The sequence below is a fragment of the Nothobranchius furzeri genome, chromosome 7 (genome assembly GCF_043380555.1).
Source record: "Nothobranchius furzeri strain GRZ-AD chromosome 7, NfurGRZ-RIMD1, whole genome shotgun sequence".
In the NCBI taxonomy this organism is placed as follows: Eukaryota; Metazoa; Chordata; class Actinopteri; order Cyprinodontiformes; family Nothobranchiidae; genus Nothobranchius; species Nothobranchius furzeri.
In genome coordinates this window covers 76658539-76685190 of record NC_091747.1, presented here as the reverse complement: position 1 = coordinate 76685190, position 26652 = coordinate 76658539, and the positions used below count along the sequence as shown (strand labels likewise).

Here is a 26652-nt window from a genome sequence, read left to right as displayed (position 1 = left end):
AACAACACAGTTCATTAAATCTAAAAAGCTGAATTTGGAGCCATTTTCTGTTATTTATAATGTTATACATTAGAGCCTAAATTACAGCCTGTTTGCCAAGGTGAGTCTGATCAAAGAGGCTTTGCCACAACAAACCCTTTTTAACAGATCTGCAAACTCGTCAGGGTGCCGTCTAGAATTAGAAATCTTAAAGTTATAGATCTTTCTGATCTTCAGATTATGATTAAATTATACAAACATTGGATTTCTTACTTTGTGTGAAAGGATTTATGGACGGCCTCAGTTTTAAGAAATGCAGATTCGTTCTGACTGGATTCACAAGGTAAAAGCTGGGGGCAGCAGTAGCTCAGGTGGTAGAGCGGGTGTCATGTTGTGGGCAAGATATTTCACCCAGGACATGAAGAATCACAGGAGAGGAATGTAAAGAGATTTATTTACAGTGGAAACAAAAGAGACAAAAAAACTAGAACTAAAGGCGCTGCTTCAATGATCAGGAACAGGAGGGTACCGGAATCTATGGAGATATAAACAGAAGGTGAGCGAGGCCAGAACCAGAGAACCAGGATATGGGAGTCTGTAACTGAGAGAGTTCTTACGGTCAGGAGCCAGGACTAGAGCGGAGGTGAACTGGGAGAAGTTGGGCCGGGTGAGAGGTTCTGAGCGTGAGGCAGGCGGGCAGACGTGGAGAGAGGCGGGCAGACGTGGAGAGAGGAATCCAGAGGATCTTGAGCGGCGAGACGTGGGAACAACTCCAGGCAAGGTAGGTGATGCGGGAACAGGATACTGGAACGGGATACAAAGTCATTAATTCAAGGTCACAAGAGAACAGGCAGATTCAGAGGCTAGATGCTACCCAAGTGAGAGCATCAACCAGAGCTGGAGTTGAGTCACACCGCTCCTTAAATCCTCTGCACCTCAATTAGCGAAACTCCAGACAGCTGTGCAGTCTGCCGCGCCCACCTGCAACACAAAAACTGACACAATCCATCAGTAGGTGGAGGCAAACCGTGACAGCGGGTTGCCTCATGATCGGAGGGTCATGGGTTTGATTCCAGCTCCCGCCAGGGGCATCCTGCTGTTGTGTCCCTGGGCAAGACACTTCGCCCAACTTGCCTGTGTTAGTGGTGGTCAGAGGGGCCGACGGCGCCAAATGGCAGCCTCGCCTCTGTCAGACCTCCCCAGGGCTGCTGTGGCTACAAGTAGCTTACCATCACTAGCAGTGTGTGAATGTGAGAGTGTGTGAAAGCGTCTTTGGGGGTCTAGAAAAGCGCTATATAAGTTCAGTGCATTATTATTATTAAAAGCTAACACAACTTTAAAGCAACAGTAAGATTCCCATTTCTCCCTTCGGCTGGTTGAAAGGAGTCATAAACAAGCCTGTCTCAACCTGCCGTAGCCAGCGCTAGCAATAAGCTAACACTAACATGAGTCAACGATGCTAAATAAGCCAAACAAAGATGTTATTGTTTACAAGTCCAGTAGCAAAAAAGCCAGGTCACCATCAGTCCATGTTTTCGTAATCTCCTTCTGCTCCCTCAAACGTTCGTAGGCCTCGTCGATGTTCACTCAGTTTTAGCTCTTTGCTTCTACTCCAAAGATATTTACTCTCACACTTTTACTTTTACTCCACATTGATGTCAACCAAAAAAGAAAAGCAATGTGCTTCTTCTTCTGCTTTTTATCAATGGTCAGCTAAATGAAAAAGCTAATTGCTAGTTTTTATGTTAGCTCCCAGCACAGTAACCCCCAAATTCCACTAGCTCCGCTACGCTCCGCCCCCACCTTCCGCAGCCGCTCGCTTCCGAACTCAATTTTTACTGGTACCCGCTCTACAACGGCTCCGCTCCGGTTCGCAGACCTGAGGTGCGCAAACAAGCATGTGCGGGATTTTCGAGATTTTGCGATACAGTCCGAGCAATAAACGCGGAAGTTAGATCCAAACACGCATTGTGTGGGAGAAGCATCGAAATGAACTGTTCAATCTGCCCATCATTTGTGTTGAGAGATCAGCAGTGTTTGGATCAACAAAGTGTGACTACTTTGATAGTGGAAACTGTATTCATGGCTTACTTTTGTGCATTTAAAGTTCAGCCGCCATTGATAGTTGTTAAAAGTTGTTAAACCTGTGCATATGAAACAAAACACGCTTTTTGTTTATCGATTTATTGTGAAAAACGGAAGCTGTGCTTGCTCCTTTTCCTGTTGGACGGTTGTGATTCCTGTCCATTTACTGCGGAGGTGTTCCGGCGTCCGTCAAAAATAGGATCGATTCTATTTTTGCCGGACGCCGGAACAGAGGGCGGCGCACTGCGCCGCACTGCCGCAGCACGGCCGCAGTAGTGGAATTGCTCTGATTGACTACAACGGGACCGATTTTGCTGCGGAGTTCGTGCCGGAGCGGAGCGGAGGTGGTGGAATTTGGGGGTAAACATCTTTTGCCATAAAGTAGGTAAAGACTTCCCTCTAGTGTTCCTACCTTAAGACCTCACAAGACTGTTGAGTGCAGTTTCTGGTCAGCAGAGGGCGACAGAATGGTGAACAATATAAAGTTGCTCAAATTTCTGGCTCAAGAACGACTGAACCCCGTCTGAAAGCAATATCTCAAAGAGTTTCAACTCGTTAGTGTTGCTTTGAATGACTCCTAATCAAAACACACGTAGTGGTTAATGCAAATGCTATTTTATAGATAACCATCAATTCTACAGCATACAGTTATATACAGAGTTTTGTTGTTATGTGCTGGTGTGTTTGTAAAGTTCATTCAAGACTTTACACCATGTTTGGTTTTATCAGTAGCAGAACAAATCAGAACTTTGTGGTCACAATTATCCCAGCTGCTGCAGATCATTAGACAGAATGTGGATAATTCTGTCTGGATGTGGACTCACTAATCGTGTTTTGTACAAATAAAAAAATAAAGAAGGCTGTTGAAATACTTTCTTCTGGTGGTTTCATTAAGTTGTTTTTACACGTATTTGCCATCATGCAGCAGCTGATTGTTTATGAAGCGCTCCGAGAGAGGAGGGGGCTGAGGGAGTAACAGGACGCTGCATAATTTCGAGATTACGCATGGATGTTTGTTCAGTTAGTTAATAATTAAATATTCAGAATAGGGATGGGTACCTTTGACATTTGAATCGATCCGGTACTAATTCCTGGTACCTAGGAATCGATACCGGTACTTAACGGTACCAATTTTCGATACTTTTGAGTGTTTATTATTTTAATTCTCTTTTATAATTAAATATATATTTTTCTCAATACATAACAATATTTGATAAATATCACGATAAATAACATACAACTGTTTGTATTTTAACATCGTCCTTGTAGTTTTACAAGCTGATAATTAAACTGAAGCAAACATCTTTACTGTGAACTAAATTTACTGTGTATCTTCATTCCTTTTGCTGTCTTTTTTCATTTGATTTTTCCTACTGGGACGATAGAATTTCCGAGGAGAAAGCAAACGCACCATTAGCTGATAACAATGGTAGCAATGGAAGCTAACATACCACGCTAACGTTATCTTAAACAGTTTATTTAGCTGCTGGAGCAGATTAAAATTAAAAAGTTAAAGTCCCATTAGTTGTCACACACACAGGTGTGTGTGCGAAATTTGTTCTCCGCATTTGACCCATACCCTGGGGGAGCGGTGAGCTGCAGACACAGCCGCGCTCGGGAACCATTTGGCGGTTTAACCCCCCAATCCAACCCCTTAATGCTGAGTGTCAAGCAGGGAGGCATTGGGTCCCATTTTTTCAAAGTCTTTGGTATGACCCGACCAGGAATCGAACCCTGATCTCCCAGTCTCAAGGCGGACACTCTACCACTATGCCACTAAGCTGGTGCCTCACACTTAGATCGTTGTCACTGGTTTCGTCTTCACCCAGTCACATTTAGTAAAGTGAAGCCAAACTTTAGAGCGCGTCTAGTCGGGAATTTGGAGTTCCGAGGAGAAAGCGAACGCACCATTAGCGAAACGGAAGTTAACATATCAAGCTAACATTATCTTAAACATTTTATTTACCTACCGGAGCAGATTAAGATGAGGATGTCTCACTTAGATCGTTGTCGCTGGTTTCATCATCACCCAGTTACCCATCACCTTTAGTGAAGTGGACCCAAGCTTTAGCGTGCGTTCTTTCTACCATGCTGCTCTGTTTACAACTCGCTCGCAGCGACCGACGACATAACACACTTGCGCATGCACAGCTGTCTTGCCAAGCTCTCGTTATGAAGGACGGGTACCGAAACGAGGCACCGTTTGAAACGACGTGAATCGGTGCTCGGTCGGTACTATGGAATTCGGTCGGTACCTTAAAAAGTACCGAATTCAGTACAACATTTTGTGCATTAAGATGGAATACCGTTGTCACAAATAGAAACCCCCTTAAAACCGTTTCAAACCTCTACATTACAGCCGCAACTGCGCCACTGCCGACCACATGATCAACAGCTAAAAAATATATTAATTCATTTGGTTTTATGTGTAAATAAAATTAATAACACTCACCAAAGTTTCTGATTATTTAGACAAAAACCGTCGTCCTCTCTGCACATGAGGACTGTCGTAAAGCTTTCTCTGAGACAAACTAGCGACGGGGTTGGGTGGACTCGTGATGATGATCAGCTTCGCTAGAAAAGTCCGTCTTGGAAATGGAACTAAAATAAACCCTGAGACCAAAAGCATTTATATTTGCTCTGTTAGCCACCTAGTTTGCTATCTGTTTACAAGGGATGATGATGATGACGATGATGGTGAACGGCTGATGATGGGTTTTAGCCATAATACACTTGGAGATGATTTCGGAGATCCACTTGTAAGTTAGCAGGTCATAAAGCTACATGTGAGAGTGAAAATAAAACCTGTCATCTAGCTCAACATTTTATTCAATATTTTACATTTACTACATCACTGAAGTCAGTCGGTCTTGTTGAGTTACACCGGGGACACACCGGCCGCGGAAGCGCTGCGAAGCGCCGCGAAAATGGGACCGCCTTCATTCGGCTCCCTTGTTAAGCTATTCTATAGAGCACATGGGCCGCCGAAGTGCCGCGAATCGCCTCGCGCCGGCACTCCAGCCCGCGCTGTGCAGCGATCGTTTCGGCGTTGGCTCTATTTTTTTTCGCGAGCCGCGGGTGAATCGCATCAATTCTGGCAGGAAGTCAAACCTAGACATAAGAGGCAGGCCGGTAAAGTTAACAAAACAAAGCATTTCAAAATAAAATTCCGCAATAGTCAAATGTGTTCATAATCAGACACTGCAGAAAAACCACACGAACACACACACACATACACACACATCGAACTTGTGTGCGTGTGTGACCACATGAAGGGGTGTGTGGTTTTGGGTGTCTTTTCACCAGAGCAAACAGGACAGAGAGGCAGAAAGTCTGAGGCAAGCAGTTAGGATGGATGACTTGAAATTAATTATGGAAGTTGAGAAACACAAGGAGCCGCACGACCCCCGAAAAACACGGTTATTTACGTACCCATTTAGGAAGAAACTGCTAGGATACAGCTGCAGAATTGGAGCGGGTTCCAAGAGATTCAACTGGCAGAAACAACTCATACCATAGGTTCACACACACACACACACACACACACACACACACACACACACACACACACACACACACACACACACACACACACACACACTCAAACGTAGAGGAAAAGAGCTGAGAAAAGGCAGAGAGGAAATGGAGGACACCAAGTGTTTAAAAGAAAATCTACAGCTGAGCCAAGGCGCGCCTCGACTGGGGCGCGTCTGATCTGAACTGAGGAGCGGTGAGCAGCGGCCGAATTTCGTGAGCGATTCGCTTCTCGGCGCTTCCGCGGCTGGTGTGTCCCGGCGTTAGCAACCATGACTCAATCCTGACTGGGGCAACCTACATAAACCTTAAATAAATCTGCATGAGAGGAATTATTAAGAATGGAGCTCATTCTCCTCTGAGTGCAAGTTATGGAAGTGCTCTCATCCGCCTTGTTGCAAAGGTGGGCCCCTCCCCCAAGTCTGGACCAGGACCACCCTGAAGCTCTGCCCCTGGGTCTTAAATTGACCCTTTGCGCGTGACGTCACGCCACTCATGCGACCGCTCCCTTCGCCATGATGGACGGCAAAAAGACCGTTTACACCCGTAGAGACTCCAGTGAAGGTAGTCAAAACAAGCCAGTTTGTAGCCTTTTGTCGCTTTTATTTAGTTGATTTGACAGTAAAATGGTTTTAGCTTGCTGCGTGGTCGGCTGCAGTGAGACAAGGACGTAAACTCAACTAGTTTTTTCTTTTTAATAACTTTGATGGAGAGGACGGAGATGAACTGCAGCGATCAATCAAGCGGACTAGCAGGCCTCAGATTTGCAGCGAACATGTTTTTACCGTGTAAGATTAACGTTCATTTATTTCACGAGTAAGACAGGGACAGGGATAAATGTGATGTTTATACTAGTTATTGATAATCCTGATGGATGGGTGTTTCACCACGGAGGCTGCACTCCGTCCACTGTAGTGTAAAGTGAGATAATTATTAACAATATTAAAGCTTTGATGTATGATTACGTGTGTTAAAATTATATTATTTATTTATATGAGCGTTGGCGTTCAGAGATCTTCTCATTCCGGTGTGAGAGCAGCAGCTGAACCCGGTAAGCAACAGAAGCTGGTAGGATCCGGACTTTTTAACAATCAGCTTTGGTGTAACGTGAAACGCTGTTTATAACATAAAGTTATAAATCCAGAGGGGTGAATTTAGGCAAAGTCAGCAACATGTTTACATCGGTGAACGGCTGCAGAGAGAACGTAAGCTAACGTTAGTAAGCTAGTTAGCATACCGCTCTCTATGAGCCCCGGCTAGTTGCGATACTTCTTCTGATAACTGAACTGGGCAGTTGAACTAGTTGAAGGAACACTGGAGGAGTTTTGTTTTTGTTTTGATCGCAAAAACAATTTCAGGCTCTACTTTTCCCTTTGTTTAGTAATCGTGTCGCTCACTGTTTACATGCTTTTGCCGTCCACCATGGTGGACCCACGTGATTAGGTGACGTCGGTGCAAAAGGTCAATAAATACTCTAAATTCAATTCAATTCAATTCAATTCAAAAATACTTTATTAATCCCAGAAGGAAATTGATTGCTGTAGTAGCTCAGAATAATAATAATAATAATAATCAAGTCATCAAAGAGTTATTGTATATTACAATGGCTGTTGGCAGGAAGGATCTCCAGTAGCGGTCATTGTTGCAGCCAAACTGAAGAAGCCTCTGACTGAAGACACTCTTCCGTTGTCGGACAGTCTTGTGAAGAGAATGCTCAGGGTTGTCCATCATTTTCTTGATTCTCTGGAGAATCCTTCTTTGCATTATCTCCTCCAGTGGTTCCACAGCCTTCCCCAGAACTGAACCAACCTTTTTTATTAGGCTGTTGAGCCTGCATTATCTTCTCCAGTGGTTCGAAAGTGCCAAAACTCTGGCTGAGCCCTTGAAAGGGCTTGGAGTTCCTCCATCTTTTTGGCCAGTGATTTCACATTGCCCATTATGATTGATGGAAGAGATGGTTTGAATGTCCTCTTTGTCGCTGTTTTGCTCCCGCTCTGCATCCACGCTTCTTGAGTTTTAGCTCATTTGGGATTTGTGGCTTCAGTTGAGGTATTATTTCAGCCTTTCCAATGTTAATCAGCTGCTCCCGATTGTAAACCAGCTTGTTGCCATGGTTACGCATAATAACAAATTCTCAAAAGTGAAAAAAGCTAAAAAAAAAATAGCAGTAAAAATCCTCCGAGCTTCACAGCACCAGAAACAGAAAAATAAAGTGTCCAAAAAAATACAGTTTTTCTTGAGAAACTAGAAGAAAAAATGCCCAAGAGAAGGCAAAACTTACATATAGTCAACAGAGCTACTCCAACATGCAGCCGCCCAGAGCAGCACAGTTCCGGAAAAAAAAAAAAAAGAGATTATTTTATTTTCAGTATCCCTGAATGCATCGCAGCAGCTAACATTATATCCAATATAATTTCAAAGAACCACAGAAATTCATCTTAATTAAAAATAGGATTAATATGATGGGTTTTCTAGTTGCTATTGAGGCTATAATTTCAAATTTTAGAATCAAAGATAAGTTCCGATCGAACAAACAAGTCACAATGGGGCCCTTTCCAAAAAGTCCTCATATATCCATTCTCAAAAATGTTTTACACTGCATAAATACATTTGCAGTACATTTGACATTTGCAGATGAAACTTGAAAAATGTGAACATGGTGCAAACGTTCATTGATGTCAATAATTCAACTCAGAAGGTGAAACTAATAGATGAGATTGGCTCATAACATGTAAAGTTAGACTTTCAGCCTTTATTTGTTGTAATTGTGATGATTATGGCTAATGAAAACTCCAAATACAAAATCTCAGACAATTAGAATATTGAAAAAAGGTTCAATATTCAAGGCTCAAAGTGTCACACTAATCAGCTGATGATTCCAAAACTCCTGTCAAATGGTTCTTGAGCCTTTAGATGGTCTCTCAGTCTAAACTGAATTACTGAAATAAATGGACGTTTAATTCTATTTTTCCAGTTTCACCTGTAATTGTTTGACATTTTAATCAAAAGTTCTCCTGTAGTTCTCTTAGCTACAACCCCCTATTTCAACACAAGTAGTCGTGATGCATGCTTTGAGTTTTCTTAGATAAAATTTATATCAGCACAGCATATCCCACTGAAACTGGCAATCAGCTCATCTGTTCAAACAAATCCCTGTTTCTCCAAACAAAGGTTGCTCAAAGAGCAATATACGACAAGAAAGACCTTAACTGCTCAAAACCTGTTCACAGAAACTCTTCAAAAGACCTGAACTTAACATGAAAAACAAGATCAGAATCTATCATGTTGTTTTACGTTTAATAGAAATCCTAAGAACAAGAAATTGGATTTAAAAAAACACTTTCTGGATAGCCAAGCGGGGTGCAGCAGTGGCAGTTGCCGAGGCAAAATCTCGGGCGTGGGAGGAGTTTGGTGAGGCCATGGAGAAAGACTATCGATCGGCTCCAAAGAGGTTCTGGCAAACTGTCCGGCGCCTCAGGAGAGGAAGGCAGCAACTCGCTCACACTGTTTACAGTGGGGATGGGGAGCTGCTGACGTCAACTGAGGCTATAGTCGGACGGTGGAAGGAATACTTTGAGGAGCTCCTCAATCCCACCAATGCGCATTCCGAGGAGGAACCAGAGCTGGGAGGCCTGGGGATGGACTGTCCGATCTCGGAGGCAGAAGTTGCTGAGGTAGTCAAACAACTACACAGCGGCGGAGCCCCGGGGGCGGATGAGGTTCGTCCTGGGTATCTCAAGGCTATGGATGTTTTAGGGCTGTCATGGTTGACACGTCTCTACAACATTGCGTGGTCATCGGGGGCAGTTCCTAGGGAGTGGCAGACCGGGGTGGTGGTCCCCATCTTTAAGAAGGGTGACCTGAGGGTGTGTTCCAACTATAGGGGGATCACACTCCTCAGCCTCCCTGGATAGGTCTACTCCAAGGTACTGGAGAGGAGGGTCCGATCGATAGTTGAATCTCAGATAGAGGAGGAGCAATGTGGTTTTCGTCCTGGCCGTGGAACTGTGGACCAGCTCCATACCCTTGCAAGGGTGATGGAGGGGGCATGGGAGTTTGCCCAACCAATCCACATGTGCTTTGTGGATTTGGAGAAGGCTTATGACCGTGTCCCCAGGGGCACCCTGTGGGGGACGCTCCAGGAGTATGGGGTGGGTGGCTTTCTGTTAAGGGCCATTCAGTCCCTTTACCAGAGGAGCGTGAGTTTGGTCCGCATAGCCGGTAGTAAGTCGGACCTGTTCCCAGTGAGGGTTGGACTCCGCCAGGGCTGCCCTTTGTCACCGGTTCTGTTCATCACTTTTATGGACAGAATTTTTAGACGCAGCCGTGGTGTGGAGTGTGTCGAGTTTGGTGGCAGGAGAATCTCGTCTCTGCTTTTTGCGGATGATGTGGTCCTCCTAGCTTCATCCAGCTCTGACCTTCAGCTCTTGCTGGGTAGGTTCGCGGCCGAATGTGAAGCGGCTGGGATGAGGATCAGCACCTCCAAATCTGAGACCATGGTTCTCGACCGGAAAAGGGTGGCTTGCCACCTCCGGGTCGGGGGAGAGGTCCTACCTCAAGTGGAGGAGTTTAAGTATCTCGGGGTCTTGTTCACGAGTGAGGGTAGGAGGGATCGGGAGATCGACAGGTGGATTGGTTCGGCGTCTGCAGTGATGCGGACGCTGAGCCGATCTGCCGTGGGGAAGAGGGAGCTGAGCCAGAAAGCCAGGCTCTCGATTTACCGGTCGATCTACGTCCCAATCCTCACCTATGGTCATGAGCTTTGGGTAATGACCGAAAGAACGAGATCGCGGATACAAGCGGCCGAAATGAGTTTCCTCCGTAGGGTGGCCGGGCTCAGCCTTAGAGATAGGGTGAGGAGCTCGGACATTCGGGAGGGACTCGGAGTAGAACCGCTGCTCCTCCGGATCGAAAGGAGCCAGTTGAGGTGGTTTGGGCATCTGGTCAGGATGCCTCCTGGACGCCTCCCCGGGGAGGTGTTTCGGGCATGTCCTGCCGGCAGAAGGCCCCCGGGTCGACCCAGGACACGTTGGAGAGGTTACATCTCCAATCTGGTCCGGGAACGCCTTGGGGTCCTGCCGGAGGAGCTGGTGGACAAGGCCGGGGAGAGGACGGCCTGGAGCTCCCTAGTTGGGATGCTGCCCCCGCGACCCGGACCCGGATAAGCGGAGGAAGACGAGACGAGACGAGACTTTTCTTTGCTGTTTTGTTTATTTAATGTTGGATTGTTTCTGGTTAAGAGCAAGCACGTTTGTTTACAAAGCCAATACCTTACCAATAGTTGTGTACAGATTTATTTACATTTAGGTCCTGTGTTCATTTGATAGACCAATCTCTGCTCTTGCTGGCGATTTGAATTACCAGCAAATTTAGCTCCAACTAAAGCCACTCGGTTATTTACTCTGCTCTGTTTTCCTCCTGCAAGCTTAACTGCCGTGGGCTGATTCATGAAAGGGAATTAAGATTGGCAGATGGATACAGATATAGCACAGGGTGTGTAGCTATAAGATTCATCACCTCTAAATCCAGGTTTAGACCTAAATCTACTGAAGTCTGGAGTCCCAGAGTGTCTTAGATAAACGTCTCTGAAGCCTACGCGGCTTTCACAAGGAAAAGAAAGAGCACAGAGCTTTAGATCAGAGCGTAAAGGCTTTATTCTGTGCACTTCTGCCCTCTTTCATAACTTTGTCTGCCCTGTCAAGGACAAACGGTGAAACTGAAACAACTGAAAAACATACCTGATTGACAAACTGACACACCTATTTCCTATTCTCTTTTGTTAATAATCAAAACATGCTAATTCAGAAGACCCGCACGCATCTACGCAGAAACACATCAGTGTTTCAAGACACAAAACACTCTAATGTACCCACGTAAATACAGATTTCCAAAGTTACACAAGTACAAATGTGGCGCACGCTCACACAGGCACGCGCGCACATTTCATCCCACATGCTCTGTAAATAGAGAGCAGGATGTTGCAGACATTTGGGTGCATGGACAAACAAGAGATGTTCCTTGTGTGAGAATGGAATTGAGAAAGCAAGCGAGGAAGGGTGAATGAGGGGTAGAGACACACAGGAGAAGGGGGTAGGTGGACAGATGAAGTGGTGACTCAGGAATGAGATACGAAAAAGAAAAGATTCAGCACTTGGAATAATTCTCCTCCTCCTCCCCCCTTTTCTCCTCTCTCGGGAGAGGCAGATACAGTCGTGGATCTCCCCTATTTTTACTTCGCTGCATCTATCTAAATCTGATCCGCCTCCCATTCTTTGGCACATTGTTTCCCCCCTTTTTCCTCCAGTTCCCTTTCTGAAATTTGCCGCTCGTATCTTTAGAGTAGACGCTGTCACTAAGCAGCTGAGCTTGTAGTTTAAAACAGGGAGAATATTTAAGGGATGGGACACCAGCCCTCTGCTGGCAGAAGAAGCAACAGAATCTTTTTAAAGTCATATAAAGGAAGTGTAATAAAACATGACAGTGGTTATTTCCTCCCACTGAAAAAAGATCTGTTCGAAAGTGGAATATTCCACCTACAAATGTTTCATTTTTTGTTCCCGTAGTATTCCTGTGATGATTCTGTATTTTTGACCGTCGTATAAAAGGCCCGTTTGTTCTTGTGATCCTGCTGTGGGAGCACAGTGGAGCCCAAAGGCGACTAGAATGTGTCACTTGTGATTATGATGAGAGTGACGGAGTTAAAAGCATGCATTTGATCTTACGGGATGACCGTTTTAGTAGCCACAATGGTGTTTTTAACACAGCAAATAATTACATAAGTGAAATGCAAATGCTCCAGGATGAAGGTAACGTCTCATTAAGTCCCGTTCTGCTCTGACATTAAGTGTCTGCTCTGTCTTCTCGATCCCCAGTGACTCGTGGAGGATGGCTGCTTAAACTGAGCCAGGATTCTCTGGAGGCTTCTTCCTGTTAAAAGGGAGTTTTCCTCTCCACTGTCGCTACATGCTTGCTTAGTATGAGGATTGCTGTATAGTCACTGACACTCGTCAGTGACTTGATGCAATTTGCTGGGTTCCTTATATAGGAAACATTATTTCTGATTGGCTTAAAGAGCAAGTCACCCCCTACAAGAAATTTACTTCACTCCCACTTGTTGTTTGAAAAATGCAACAAATGCTGTTGCCTGGCAGACCGAGAGGGTGGAACCGCTAACAAATGCACACACACACAGGCTCACAATGGCATTGTGACATCATAATGTACCAGCTAACATCATAGCATACCTCTTAGCCAATAGCGGTGGCAGATTTACATTCAAATACAGTGCAGAATTTTTCCCTGACGACGGCGCAACACTGACAGTTTTAGTCAGAAAAGTCAAATTTTAACTAAGATGCACTGAAGTGCCAAATTATTGAATACATGTGTCTGCAGCACGATTAGACACTCGTTTATATAGTTTATCAGCAAAAAAAAGTTGATTTGGGGGTGACTTGCTCTTTAATGAACTGTGAATTGGAATGTTTATTATGTGAAGTGCCTTGAGACAACTCTTGTCGTGATTTGGCGCTATATAAATAAACTTGAATTGAATTGAATTAAGAGGTCAACTCAAAATCACTAATAAACCTGACAGGTGTATTTTTAGACTCTGGGAGGAAAGTGTAGCACCTGGAGAAAACCCATGGATTCACCAGGAGAACATCCAACTCCTTACAGAAACATCCTAGACAAAATGTGAAGCTTGGTGTTTTCCGGCAGTAGTGCTAACCACCAGAACTGCCATGCCTTGCTTAAATAATACGTTACTTTAAACTTCACATGCTAATTGGTCTGATGTATGACACAGATGCCGTTTCATTTGTGATAAACATGGAGGCTGTGCGGTAAATCAGCCATATGTTCAACAGCTTCTTGTCACTTGTGAAAATTTAATGTATTAAACAACAAGAACACCGTCTGCTTTGTTCAGCCTCGTTTGGAGGTTTAGAAGCAAGTTTCTATGAGAGGATTGTGGACAAAATACCTCTTTCTATAGTGCTTTGAATGGCTTCAGTTTGAAGAAATAGAGATCATTTCTGATCGGATTGTCAAGCTGGTTATTCAAATCAGAACCAAGACATATTAAAGCAACACATTTAATATGTTTTCTGCTTTTTCCTCCAACTGGTTGAAAGTGGAATTACAACTGTCATAAACATTCCTGCCACAGACTGCTTTAGCTAGTGCTAACAGTGAGCTAACGAGCCATTTTATACTAAAAAAGCCACAAAGTTAAATGATCCGTACTGTTGAGCAACATAATAGTATTTCTTACAAGTCCAGTAGCAACAAAGCCAGGTTACCATCAGGCTGATTTTGTAGCCTCCTTTAGCTTCTTCACACTAGCATAGGCCGTGTTGATGTGTGCTCTGGTTTTAGTTTTTCACTTTGCCTCCAAAGACAGCACTCTCTCTTGCATCATGCAAACAAGAAAGCAACATTCTTCTTCTTTTGCTTTTGATTGATGGTTGGTTACAGTGGTGGCGGGTACTTTTTTGGGGGCGGGTGGGGTGCATTTTTTGCGTCAGTTTTTCAGATGTGCTAATCACATATTACCACTAGGAGATGCCAAATTACCATTCTTATGCGTCACACAAATTGAACCTGATGGACCTGGTACCAGGTAAACAAGCACATCCAGCAACGAAGTTGTTCCAAAAACATGCTTCAACTGACAATGTGTATTTTTCCTAGCGATAGGGAGCAGTACATACCTAAATAATTGCAAGCAAGTGGTATTTTTGTGTTGGAGTAAGACCTTATCAACGGATGCTCGTTAGGGTCAAAAAGCCCTGGGGAGTGCAAACTTTTGCAAACTAGCGAGCACATCAGACTCCCTTTCATCACTGGCAACAAGTTAAGAGGTTAATGTGTAAATCAACAATGTTTATGAATGGTGAAAGTTTTGTATCTGTTTGTTATAAATCAGTAAATGCTTTTTGTCCTCATGGGCTCCCGTAGAAGGAAACATGGGATCTCACATGGCATTGTCCTGAGACTTCGAGCAGCTCCTGTGTATTTTAGATCAGATTTTTATGGTGATTTGTTACTAAGCCACCAATACCTTTCAACAAACATTTAATTCATTTTCAACAACATTTCAATGGATAATTCCAGAGATTAACAGTGAAAACTACACATTGTCACTTTAATATTCACCAATGCATGCAAACTGCACACATACTTAATGGGATGAGGCTCATCTAAACGATCCACGATTTCTACCTCAACAACACCCAGTGACAATAAGCTGCTAAATGAAAGGCAAAACAAAGCTAATTTCATGAAGTCAAAAGCTCAAATTTTGTCTTAACCTTTTATGATGATAATAACCCGAGTTATAGTAAAAAAAAAATGTAATCCATGTCCCAACGTCACACTGAGCTGACTGTTTTGGGATTTTATTGCCTGTTGGAGAGTGTCAGGACATTCCAGTCGTAATATCCCAACATTTTCCATTTCTCCATAATAAAGAAACTTAACGAGGAGAACACAGCTTGTCTAAACGCACAATGAATGGTGAGCAAAAAAATTAAAAATAACAAGAACAGAGAAATGGTGACAGCTTCCGGTTTTAGGTGAACATCCTGAGCTGAAACTCCAGTCTTCTGCACACGTTTGGTCCGATTGTTTGCATTGGAGGTGAGCACGTGCCAATTATAGCGTAGGCTTATGGTAAAGATCGTCGTGCCTGAAAACCAACAGGGAATATGTCACAAGGTGATTCAGTTGTGGTAAAACTGTGAAATAACATTTCTGTGAAAAAGCACTTTTCGTCTGTACGATGTACTTATTGTTTAGTTTAACTTTCAAGTTTTATTTTATATTTTGTGATTCCTACCTTCTTCTTCTTCTTCCTGTGAGACTGGTGGGGTGACGCCCTAGTGCCCCCCTATGGATGAGCCGCCACTGGTTGGTGAACTTATAAGGCTAACTGCTAGCCACAATATGAGTTACCGGCACAGTAAACAGCTATTGCCTCATGGAGACTTCCCACCTGTGAATCACCTGAACTATAAAACTGTTTAATCCAGTTCCTGGTCAGCAGAGAGATGCAGAGTTCGATCCACTGTGAAGCTTCTCAAGTTTCTGGTTCAAGAACCACTGAAACCAGTTTGAAAGTAATAGCTTGAAGTGGCAAAAAAAACTTAGTGCTGTTTTGAAACAACTTCAACCACAAAGATCTTACAAATGGTTCAGGGCTCAGGAGGTAGAGCGGATTGATCGGTGATCAAAGGATTGTGGGATCGATCCCAGCTCTTGTCCAGGTACTCTGCTGTTGTGTCCTTGAGCAAGCCATGTCACCTGAGTTGCCTTTCTTGGTGGTGGTCAGAAGTGTCAATGGCGCGAATTAGCATCCCCGCTGCCATCAGACTGCCAGCGCGGCTGTGGCTACGCAGTAGCTCACCATCACTGACAGTGCGTGAATGTGTGAGTGCCTTCAAAAGCGCTACATAAAGCTAATCCACTATAATTCGGTTACAACAATGACAGTTTAGTTTTGTATGAAATATGACATGAGATAATCTGGCCTGAAAAAGCCTGGCTCCATGGGAAGAGCTGCAGCTTGAGTCACTGCTGCACACTCCATTAAGAGCCAGAGAATTAGCGCTGGTGTGCGAAACTGATGCTGATGTAAAGCCTTTTAAAGGACATTAGCATGAACCACTTTTAGACATTTCATGTTTAGATTTAACTGTTCAAAAGTAAAATAAAAGCTCAAAACACAGAAAAATGACTGAATAAAGGTGAAGGACCACCAGGGGAGGTTCGAGACTAACATCAGGGGTCGTCCACTTAGTTAGAGAGGTGCATTATTACTACAAACATTGCCTTTTAATATTTTAATATTACAACAATGTAATTACATCGGTCTTTTCAGTGTAGTGAGACCAGAACAATAACTTCACGCAATTTAATGTTATATTTAAAGACCTGTGTTGGGTAATATTTACAAAATGTGCAAATGTTGTGACCCATGTCGCTGGCAAGACATGCTGGGTAATTCTTATCAACTGGTCATTATTATAATTGGTTTTTGGAGGAAAATGTAAAGAAAAAGCCATGAAATCACCCAGATTCTGAGCCTAACAGGTACAGTTTGAAAAAACTTCCTCTACCGTCCAGCTCTCATGAAACAGAAGATCAATTGACGAGAAAGAAACTTTTTTTAGGATGTAAACAAATTTATCATAGCAAGGGGTTGACAGGGTCTTATCTCAAGTGAGGTGATGAACTCCTGTTTTTGGGGCAGAAGTTTCACCTTCATCCCCTGAGGTTGCTGCTGGAACAGTTTGGTACTCAGATTCAAGTTTAAAGGTGAAGTGTCAAGTTCTGAAGTAAGGAGGAGGTTAGGACCCAATATGCAGATGACCCCAGATGACACGAGGCAGGAGCGGTTGAAAAGTTAAAATCCTTTATTTAGGAGGAGAACCAAAAATCCAAGGGGTGAAGGCAAAAACCCCAATAACTAAACTGATCAAAATCCAAAACCTCACCTTCTGAGCAGAGACCTAAAGACTGAGACTAGTGACTAAAGACTGGAGACAAAACAACGCTGACCAAGACATCCAAACGACAATGAACCAACAAACACAGAGTGACAAGACAGAGCTTGAATAGACTGGGAAGAACAATTAAGGAAACAGGAAGAAGGTGTGTGGAGTGAGGGCTGGAGGGAAGGCAGGTGACACAAATGATCTAAATGGGGGAAACAGAACCAATGGAGGGCAGATAAACCTAAACATAAAACTAAACCTGAGGCTGAGGGAAGGACTCACACAAACACATACACACATACAATGAACTGGGGCAGGACATGCACACACACACAGACACACACACTGACACAAATAAACTCACACACACATACACTAAGCTGGGAACAAGAGGCTGGAGCTACAACTGGAGGGGCAGAGGATGACTAAATGAACACCGGTCCTGAGGGAATGATAAGAAGGCCTACAAGCAAAAGACACATAATAGAGACGCAGACAAAGGACACATGAGGGCACTAAGGCCCTGTCCATACGTAGCCGGGGATCTGCCAAAACGTAGATATTTTTCTACGTTTCGGCCTGTCATCCACACGAAAACGGATCTTTTTAAAAACTTCGGCCAAAGTGAAGATCTGCGTTTTCTCCGTTTTGGGTGTCTGCGTGTGGACAGACAAAACCGGAGCTTTAAGGTCTGCAACGTCACTTTCCGCGACAAAAAAATGCTGACATCACGTGTGCGACCTGTGTTTACCCTAGCCGACAGCATGGACGCCCTCAGAGCTGCGCTCGCTTTATCAATTGTCCAAGCGCTTTTTGCTTGTTTGTTTTTGCAAGCGGAATTACTGCTCCTTGCGGAAGACCACAGACGAAGGACGAGGTTAAGAACGGGGGAAGTACTGCCGCCTACAGGTCTGGCATGTCCTTAACAACGTATTTATCCGGGTACGTGTGGACAGAGTTTTTTTAAAATGAGGTGGTGTGGATGCAAGTTTTTGGAGGGGCCGATATTCGTTTTTAAAAAAAACCCGGCTACGTGTGGACACGGCTAAGAGACACAAAAGGGAATCTAGAGAGGGATGGAGAACACCAGGAGGCACATGAAGGAAGGGGCAGACGCAGACCATGACATGGAGATTAGCAAAAATCAGGGGGAAACCCACAGAGTTAAAGTCCTTCTGGGTTCTAAATAAATGTAATGATTCTTTCTTTTTGAACAGTTAAGTGGACTCAGCTAGTGAAGGTCCTCGTCATGCAAGGCACGGTAACCCTTAACCCTCTCAGGCTCAAAATAAGTTTTGATAAAAGGACGAACAACTAAGTCCTTCAGGGGTACTTCTGAGTTAAAAAATGCTCATGAAATACATATGTGGAGTACCCAGGTCGGTTTTAACGTTGCAAATCTGCAACGCCTGCCTCCAGAGGGTTAAACATTCAAATGAGCCAAACTGACTTCTTTTTCAATTGAAACACATTTCGCTTCTTATCCAGGAGCTTTCTCAATTCAAGCAGAAAAGTGATCATCTTCGTCTTCGTCTTCCTCCGCTTATCCGGGTCCTGGTCGCGGGGGCAGCATCCCAATTAGGGAGCTCCAGGCCGTCCTCTCCCCGGCCTTGTCCACCAGCTCCTCCGGCAGGACCCCAAGGCGTTCCCGGACCAGATTGGAGATGTAACCTCTCCAACGTGTCCTGGGTCGACCCGGGGGCCTTCTGCCGGCAGGACATGCCCGAAACACCTCCCCGGGGAGGCGTCCAGGAGGCATCCTGACCAGATGCCCAAACCACCTCAACTGGCTCCTTTCGATCCGGAGGAGCAGCGGTTCTACTCCGAGTCCCTCCCGAATGTCCGAGCTCCTCACCCTATCTCTAAAGCTGAGCCCGGCCACCCTACGGAGGAAACTCATTTCGGCCGCTTGTATCCGCGATCTCGTTCTTTCGGTCATTACCCAAAGCTCATGACCATAGGTGAGGATTGGAACGTAGATCGACCGGTAAATCGAGAGCCTGGCTTTCTGGCTCAGCTCCCTCTTCCCCACAACAGATCGGCTCAGCGTCCGCATCACTGCAGACGCCGAACCAATCCGCCTGTCGATCTCCCGATCCCTCCTACCCTCACTCGTGAACAAGACCCCGAGATACTTAAACTCCTCCACTTGAGGTAGGACCTCTCCCCCGACCCAGAGTTGGCAAGCCACCCTTTTCCGGTCGAGAACCATGGTCTCAGATTTGGAGGTGCTGATCCTCATCCCAGCCGCTTCACATTCGGCCGCGAACCTACCCAGCAAGAGCTGAAGGTCAGAGCTGGATGAAGCTAGGAGGACCACATCATCCGCAAAAAGCAGAGACGAGATTCTCCTGCCACCAAACTCGACACACTCCACACCACGGCTGCGTCTAGAAATTCTGCCCATAAAAGTGATGAACAGAACCGGTGACAAAGGGCAGCCCTGGCGGAGTCCAACCCTCACTGGGAACAGGTCCGACTTACTACCGGCTATGCGGACCAAACTCACGCTCCTCTGGTAAAGGGACTGAATGGCCCTTAACAGAAAGCCACCCACCCCATACTCCTGGAGCGTCCCCCACAGGGTGCCCCTGGGGACACGGTCATAAGCCTTGTCCAAATCCACAAAGCACATGTGGATTGGTTGGGCAAACTCCCATGCCCCCTCCATCACCCTTGCAAGGGTATAGAGCTGGTCCACAGTTCCACGGCCAGGACGAAAACCACATTGCTCCTCCTCTATCTGAGATTCAACTATCGATCGGACCCTCCTCTCCAGTACCTTGGCGTAGACCTTTCCAGGGAGGCTGAGGAGTGTGATCCCCCTATAGTTGGAACACACCCTCAGGTCACCCTTCTTAAAGATGGGGACCACCACCCCGGTCTGCCACTCCCTAGGAACTGCCCCCGATGACCACGCAATGTTGTAGAGACGTGTCAACCATGACAGCCCTACAACATCCATAGCCTTGAGATATCCAGGACGAACCTCATCCGCCCCCGGGGCTCCGCCGCTGTGTAGTTGTTTGACTACCTCAGCAACTTCTGCCCCCGAGATCGGACAGTCCATCCCCAGGCCTCCCAGCTCTGGTTCCTCCTCGGAATGCGCATTGGTGGGATTGAGGAGCTCCTCAAAGTATTCCTTCCACCGTCCGACTATAGCCTCAGTTGACGTCAGCAGCTCCCCATCCCCACTGTAAACAGTGTGAGCGAGTTGCTGCCTTCCTCTCCTGAGGCGCCGGACAGTTTGCCAGAACCTCTTTGGAGCCGATCGATAGTCTTTCTCCATGGCCTCACCAAACTCCTCCCACGCCCGAGATTTTGCCTCGGCAACTGCCACTGCTGCACCCCGCTTGGCTATCCGGTATCTGTCTGCTGCCTCCGGAGACCCACAGACCAGCCACGCCCTGTAGGCCTCCTTCTTCAGCCTGACGGCTCCCCGAACCTCTGGTGTCCACCAGCGGGTACGGGGGTTGCCACCACGACTGGCACCGGCCACCTTACGACCACAACTAGCAACAGCCGCCTCGACAATCGCAGAGTGGAACAAGGCTCACTCGGACTCTATGTCCCCCACTGCTGTCGGGACGTGGTCAAAGCTCTGCCGGAGGTGGGAGTTGAAGACCGTCTTGACAGGTTCTTCTGCCAGGCGTTCCCAGCAGACCCTCACTATGCGTTTGGGTCTGCCAGGTCTACGCAGCATGTTCCCTTGCCATCTGATCCAACTCACCACCAGGTGGTGATCAGTTGACAGCTCCGCCCCTCTCTTCACTCGGGTGTCCAAAACATACGGCCGCAGGTCAGATGATACGACTACAAAATCTATCATCGACCTGTGACCTAGGCTGCCCTGGTACCAAGTGTACAGGTGGGCATCCTTATGTTCGAACATGGTGTTCGTTATGGCCAAACTGCGGCTTGCACAGAAGTCCAATAACAAAACACCGCTCGAGTTCAGATTAGGTGGGCCGTTCCTCCCATTCACACCCCTCCAGGTCAAGCTGTCATTGCCCACGTGAGCATTGAAGTCCCCCAGCAGGACAATGGAGTCCCCTGATGGAGCACTATCTAGCACTCGTCCCAGGGACTCCAAAAAGGGTGGGTACTCTGAACTGATATTTGGCCCATAAGCACAAACAACAGTCAGGACCCGTTCCCCGACCCGAAGGCGCAAGGAAGCTGCCCTCTTGTCCACCGGGGTAAACCCCAACACACAGGCAGAGAGTCTCGGGGCTAACAAAAAGCCAACCCCAGCCCTCCGCCTCTCACCCGGAGCAACTCCAGCAAAGTAGAGTGTCCAACCCCTCTCCAGGTCTCAGGTTCCAGAGCCAATGCAATGTGTTGAGGTGAGTCCGACTATATCTAGCCGGTACCGCTCAACCTCTGCCACAAGCTCCGGCTCCTTCCCCGCCAGCGAGGTGACGTTCCATGTCCCAAAAACTAGTTTTCTTGTCCGGGGATTGGACCGCCAAGGCTCCCGCCTTGGTCTGCCACCCGATTCGCATTGCACCGGACCCTTCATGTTCCTCCTGCGGGTGGTGGGTCCACAGTTGGACGAGCCCATGTATCCGGTTCGGGCTGGGCCCGGCCGGGCCCCATGGGCGAAAGCCCGGCCACCAGGCGCTCGCTCACGGGCCCCAACCCCAGGCCTGGCTCCAGGGTGGGACCCCGGTAACCCTCCGGGCCGGGTACTCCGACTCTTCGTTTTAACCGCCATGAAAAGAAAAGTGATCAGATTTATAAAATGTAGTTTTACAGTAATGCAGTCTAACTCTTTGGAGGACAGTGGTGCTCATATTTTGCACCAAAACAATGCATGAATGGTTTGAGAGGAATATTTGAAGGAGTCTAATCTCCAACCTGTTTCACAACAATTCACACCTTTAGGCTTGTGATCCAAACACATCACATATTAATCTGGAAAACAACGGCGGTATTAAGTCCCTGAGAGGGGATGTGTCGGGGGCAAGTGGTTAGTGAGTTGGATTGCATCAATGGAGACCCAATAACAATTTTAAAGCTTTAGAGTTCTGCACTTTCCCCCCTTCATGCATCGGTAGCCAATTTTAGGGTTCAAGGGTGCTATCCAGGGGCGGGTTTAGGACTGAAGAAGATCCGGGGCTTAACACACACACACGTGACACGCACTAGTCAACATCATATATATGACTTGTACCACATAATTTTTAATCTTAAGCTACATCTTAAGCATTTTCAGGGCAGAGTATTGTTCCTGTTAGTGTTTAGTGTGAGATAATAGTAAATATTCCCTTTCTTTCTCCAACAACATTACCTGATAGTAAGCAAGCTTTAGGCAAACCTTAGGAAACTTAGGAAAATTAGCACAGTCTAGACATAAAGCAGGAAAATTATCTCAAATGATCTTCAAGAATTTACAGACAGGTCAAACTAGCAAAGCATATAACATTTGTTCAACACTTAAATGGTGACTTCTGGTTGAACAAGTCTGGTGGAATGTGATGCAGTTGGTTTAATTGCTGTAAGGAAATAAATACACTAGCTGGTAAGGCCTACTGGTGCTTGCACTGGCACTGCTAGAAGTTAATGTGAATCAAAAACTAGTAAACAAACCATTTTTGGAGAAGCACAGTGTGTTTTGGTATGTGAACCAGGGGCGGATTTAGGACTGAAGAAGATCCGGGGCTTAACACACATGCGTGCGCGCACACACACGTGACACACACTAGTCAACATCATATATATGACTTGTACCACATAATTTTTAACCTGAAGCTACATATTAAGCATTTTCAGGGCAGAGTATTGTTCCTGTTAGTGTTTAGTGTGAGATGATAGTAAATATTCCCTTTCTTTCTCCAACAACATTACCTGATAGTAAGCTAACTTTAGGCAAACCAGCAGCACAACAAATATTTTCAAATAAGACTCACAAACCTGAATCAGCACCGGTCTCATCAAAGCTGGGGTTCTGTCGTTGTACGTTTTGTCTAAAAAACGTCCTTATGTCCATCTTCACTCATGCGTTTCAGGCAGAGTGTAGAAGAAGCCGGCTGCTGAAGGGCTTCTTCTTCAGTGGTGGAGGCTCAGGCAGGCTGTATACAAACTGCTGCCAGCTGCTCCCTCTCTGTTGGACTTTGGTACTGCATGTTACTTCCACGATTTAGATCCGGGGCTTTTCATAAAAACATCCGGGGCTTAAGCCCAAAAAGCCGGGCCTAACACCGCCCCTGGTGCTATCCAAAAAAAAAAAAAAAAAAAAAAAAAGACTTTACACAATAAAATGATGCATAAGTGTGCTGATTTAGCAGGTAATAATACTCGGATGTTTCAGAGAATTCCTGCCATATTATAGATCTTGCACAAAAATGAAGAAAGTTGTGTTTAGTTCATTGTTTCTTTATTGTAACAAATCTACATAATCGGTTCTTGGAAAGCGCGGTTAGTCGTCCTTAAATCGTTTTATACTTCAAGAGCCATTTTTCTATGCGTGTGTGCCAACAGGAGGATGCTGCAGGGGATTTTGGCTCATTTTGGAGGAACGATCCACACATTTAGTTGTGCTACCCATTTAATACATGGTGCTCCATCTCCAAAATGCAACATTGAGTAAATTTAACAAATATTCTAACTTCAGTCATTTCTTTAGCTGCCATATTTGATGCCCTCCTGCTGTTCTTGCTCTTTTGTCTTTCTATTGACCAGAAAGTCACGTGTTTCCACCGTGACCCACTTGTGTGTAACTTTAAGATGTTGTTTTTTTAATTACGTTCATTAATTTAAGGGTTCTCGTCTCCCCTGCCTCCCCGTGGCTCCCTCCCTCCCTCCCTCCCTCCCTCCCTCCCTCCCTCTCTCTCTCTCTCTCCTCTCCTCCGCTGCTTATCTCTACGCGCATCGTCAGCACTAGTTTGAAGTCAAATCTGACAGCCGCTGCCTTGTCCGCTCCTTCCGCCGCTCCATCCACACTCTCTGGTGGTCGTCCCGTCTCCTTTAAAGAGGTATACCCTCGGCTCTGGTGAGCCAAACACGTGTTAGCATTGATGCACTTTTTGAAATGGGTGGATGATGGACTGACCTCGATTGCCGCCCGGGATGCTGCGAGCGCCTGCGACGCGCGCTCTCTCAAATGCGCTTCTCACCTTTTTCCCTCTTCGCAGCTCAGTCGGGACTGTGGGACCGAATCTGATCCGCTGTCTTCAACTTGGGAAGAAGAAAGACACGGGAAACTCCTCGGGATTCTCCATACATCGAGCGCTGATCCGGACCTTGTGGTGAGCACACTTTTGCCCAGAATTTATCGCTTATTTCTCATGTTTTTTAATCAAATAACGCTCCAGCTGATTCGCTGCCTGCAGGCTGCAAAATAACCTGCTATAGTGCACAAAGCACTCTCTCTGAGTGTTTCTGAATCAGCTTTTTAATGCCAAAAGCAAACGGAAAAGGGGGAGGGGGCGTTTAAACTCCAAGTTTCGGCTCGTTATGAATGAGAATTTAAAGTGACAGCTTGTGACAATTACCGGTGCCGTCAGTGTTCCTTCCACGAAAGTTGAGAGGGTAAACTAATACCGGGCTGAGTGTGGGAGAGGAGCAGAGATTAGGTGAGCGAAGTGTGAGAAGAAAGGAACATTTGAGGCATCCCAAAGGGAAGCGCTGCTTCCTGTCTTTTATTGAAGAGGGTTTATTGGTCTTTAATGTCTCCACGATGATGATATCATCTAATAATGTTCCACCGGCTTTTCTTAATTTGCCATCACTGTCAGTCCCATTACAACTCATTATGTATTGCGACATCCTGCACTCCTCAATACAGGAGTCTATGGGTCCATTTGCTGCTTTTATTGTCCTGTTTATCAATTAAACTTGTCTCTAATGGAGATATCACACTTCCTCCACCATAAAATATTACTCACCCACACACCACCCGTTAGCATCTCACCTCCCACATAGCCACTGGCTGTCCACGGCCGATTATCTGGTTATAAGGCACCATTTTAACTAATATTGAGTCTCTACTTAATGTCTCAATCAGTCAGCCCAATGCAATACAGCTGGCTGCTTGCATTCTCATGAGACATGCCGTCAGCAGCAGATTGAGAAGACATGACAAAGTGACCGTGAAGGTTGTTTGACTGTGTTTTATTGTTAAATACTGTATGGGAGCGTCGTTGATGCATGCATCCTGGAATGTGTGTTTTCAGTGTGTGTGTGTGTGTGTGTGTGTGTGTGTGTGTGTGTGTGTGTGTGTGTGTGTGTGTGTGTGTGTGTGTGTGTGTGTGTGTGTGTGTGTGTGTAGAAGAGAGTCGGATTTGCTCAGTCATGTGTGTGCAAGTAAAGAACGAGTGAGCAAAAAGAAAAGAAAAGAGGGACAGAGAGAGAGATTATGCTAACTAAAAGTTCTGGAGGAAAAGGAAAAACCCTTGTAAGCAGTTTTTTCTTTTGGCTTATGAATGTAAACGTCTGGCTGTCACACTCCTCCGTGATGCACGAAAACTTCCTCCGGCCGTGACGTGCTTTACGAGGTCTACGTGGAAGGCCTGACTCATTTTGGCTTTGCGAGATGATTACACGCACCAAGGATGGAGGAGAGGACTGATCCAACAAGGCCACCGACCCAAACTTAGGTGCATCTTTATTCAACTGTGTAGGAGAAGGTTCACGGGTCCATTGGTGGCATTTTTCACGTTGGAAAATAAAGCAAAAATGTGATGATATGGCTTTGGTAATGCATCAAAAGAAATTCATTTCACCGGAAAGTGTCCTGTCTCTTCCCTCCTCGATTTGCCTCTCGTTCTGTGTTTGGATGTGTTTCACTTTGAGATCCCAATCCAATCCAATTCCAATCCAATTTTATTTATAAAGCGCATTCAACAAGGCATTACAACCAAACAAGGTGCTGTACAATAAAAATGTTAGTTAATTAAACCGGCGGTATACAATCATGTCGAACACAGATAAAAGATAAAAAGGAAATACAACAAAATTCCCAAAACTAACAGCTAAAAATCAGTAAAACACAGGGAGAATAAAAAATGAGAAAAACATTTTAAGAAAGAACCTCAATAATATGGAAGTTGATATTGTGAATTCCATTTCTTAAACAATGTAGCTGTGAGGTTCATAATTATGTGGTATACGCTAGGTTGAAGTAGTGAGTTTTCAAGCGTGATTTAAAAATGCTAGCTGTTGGTGCTTGCCTCACTAGCATCTCTAGCACACACTAGCACTAGATCTCCTCAAATGCTTCAGGAGCCTTACTGCAGACATGGCCCGCAGTCACACACTGAGCCGATCATTCAGTCTCCCCATCGTTTCTTCATGTCAGGTGTAAATGGTTGTATTGTCAGCTGACAATGTGGGTGAAGTGTGTTGCTCCCTCATATTGATTAAAAACTAATGAATGACAGATTATAAGGAAAACCTCCATTTTCCAGAAATGGGGTGTCTGTGGGCTTTGTTACCAAGTGTTGGGACTGTTCATGTGGATTCACATTAAGTTGATCTGAGTGACCATGTTGCATTGGCTCAAGGGAGTGGTCTCTTCAAGTAAAAGCATGAACCTGCAAGGTCTGAGGGG

General features: G+C 45.5%; 1 protein-coding gene and 1 long non-coding RNA gene across 34 annotated transcripts in view; one reads left to right on the top strand and one right to left on the bottom strand.

Moving 5' to 3' along the window:
* Positions 1-416: 416 nt before the first annotated feature.
* LOC129167205 (uncharacterized) lies at positions 417-6469 on the bottom strand. The gene is made up of 2 exons (XR_008566040.2): positions 597-6469; positions 417-514 (listed from the first exon to the last, which is right to left on the bottom strand). It is a non-coding gene; the product is annotated as an uncharacterized lncRNA (long non-coding RNA).
* Positions 6470-23944: 17475 nt separating this feature from the next.
* The window catches only part of ptprdb (protein tyrosine phosphatase receptor type Db), a 324563-nt gene continuing 321855 nt past the window's right edge, over positions 23945-26652 (top strand). For 32 of the 33 annotated variants that reach the window (XM_070553775.1, XM_054751605.2, XM_070553783.1 and 29 more), the window contains exons 1-2: positions 23945-24076; positions 24236-24349. The gene's annotated coding sequence lies outside the window, so the exon portion shown is untranslated. Of the gene's footprint in view, positions 24094-24235; positions 24350-26652 lie in introns of all 33 variants that reach the window. The other variant, XM_070553765.1, reaches the window with a different exon arrangement.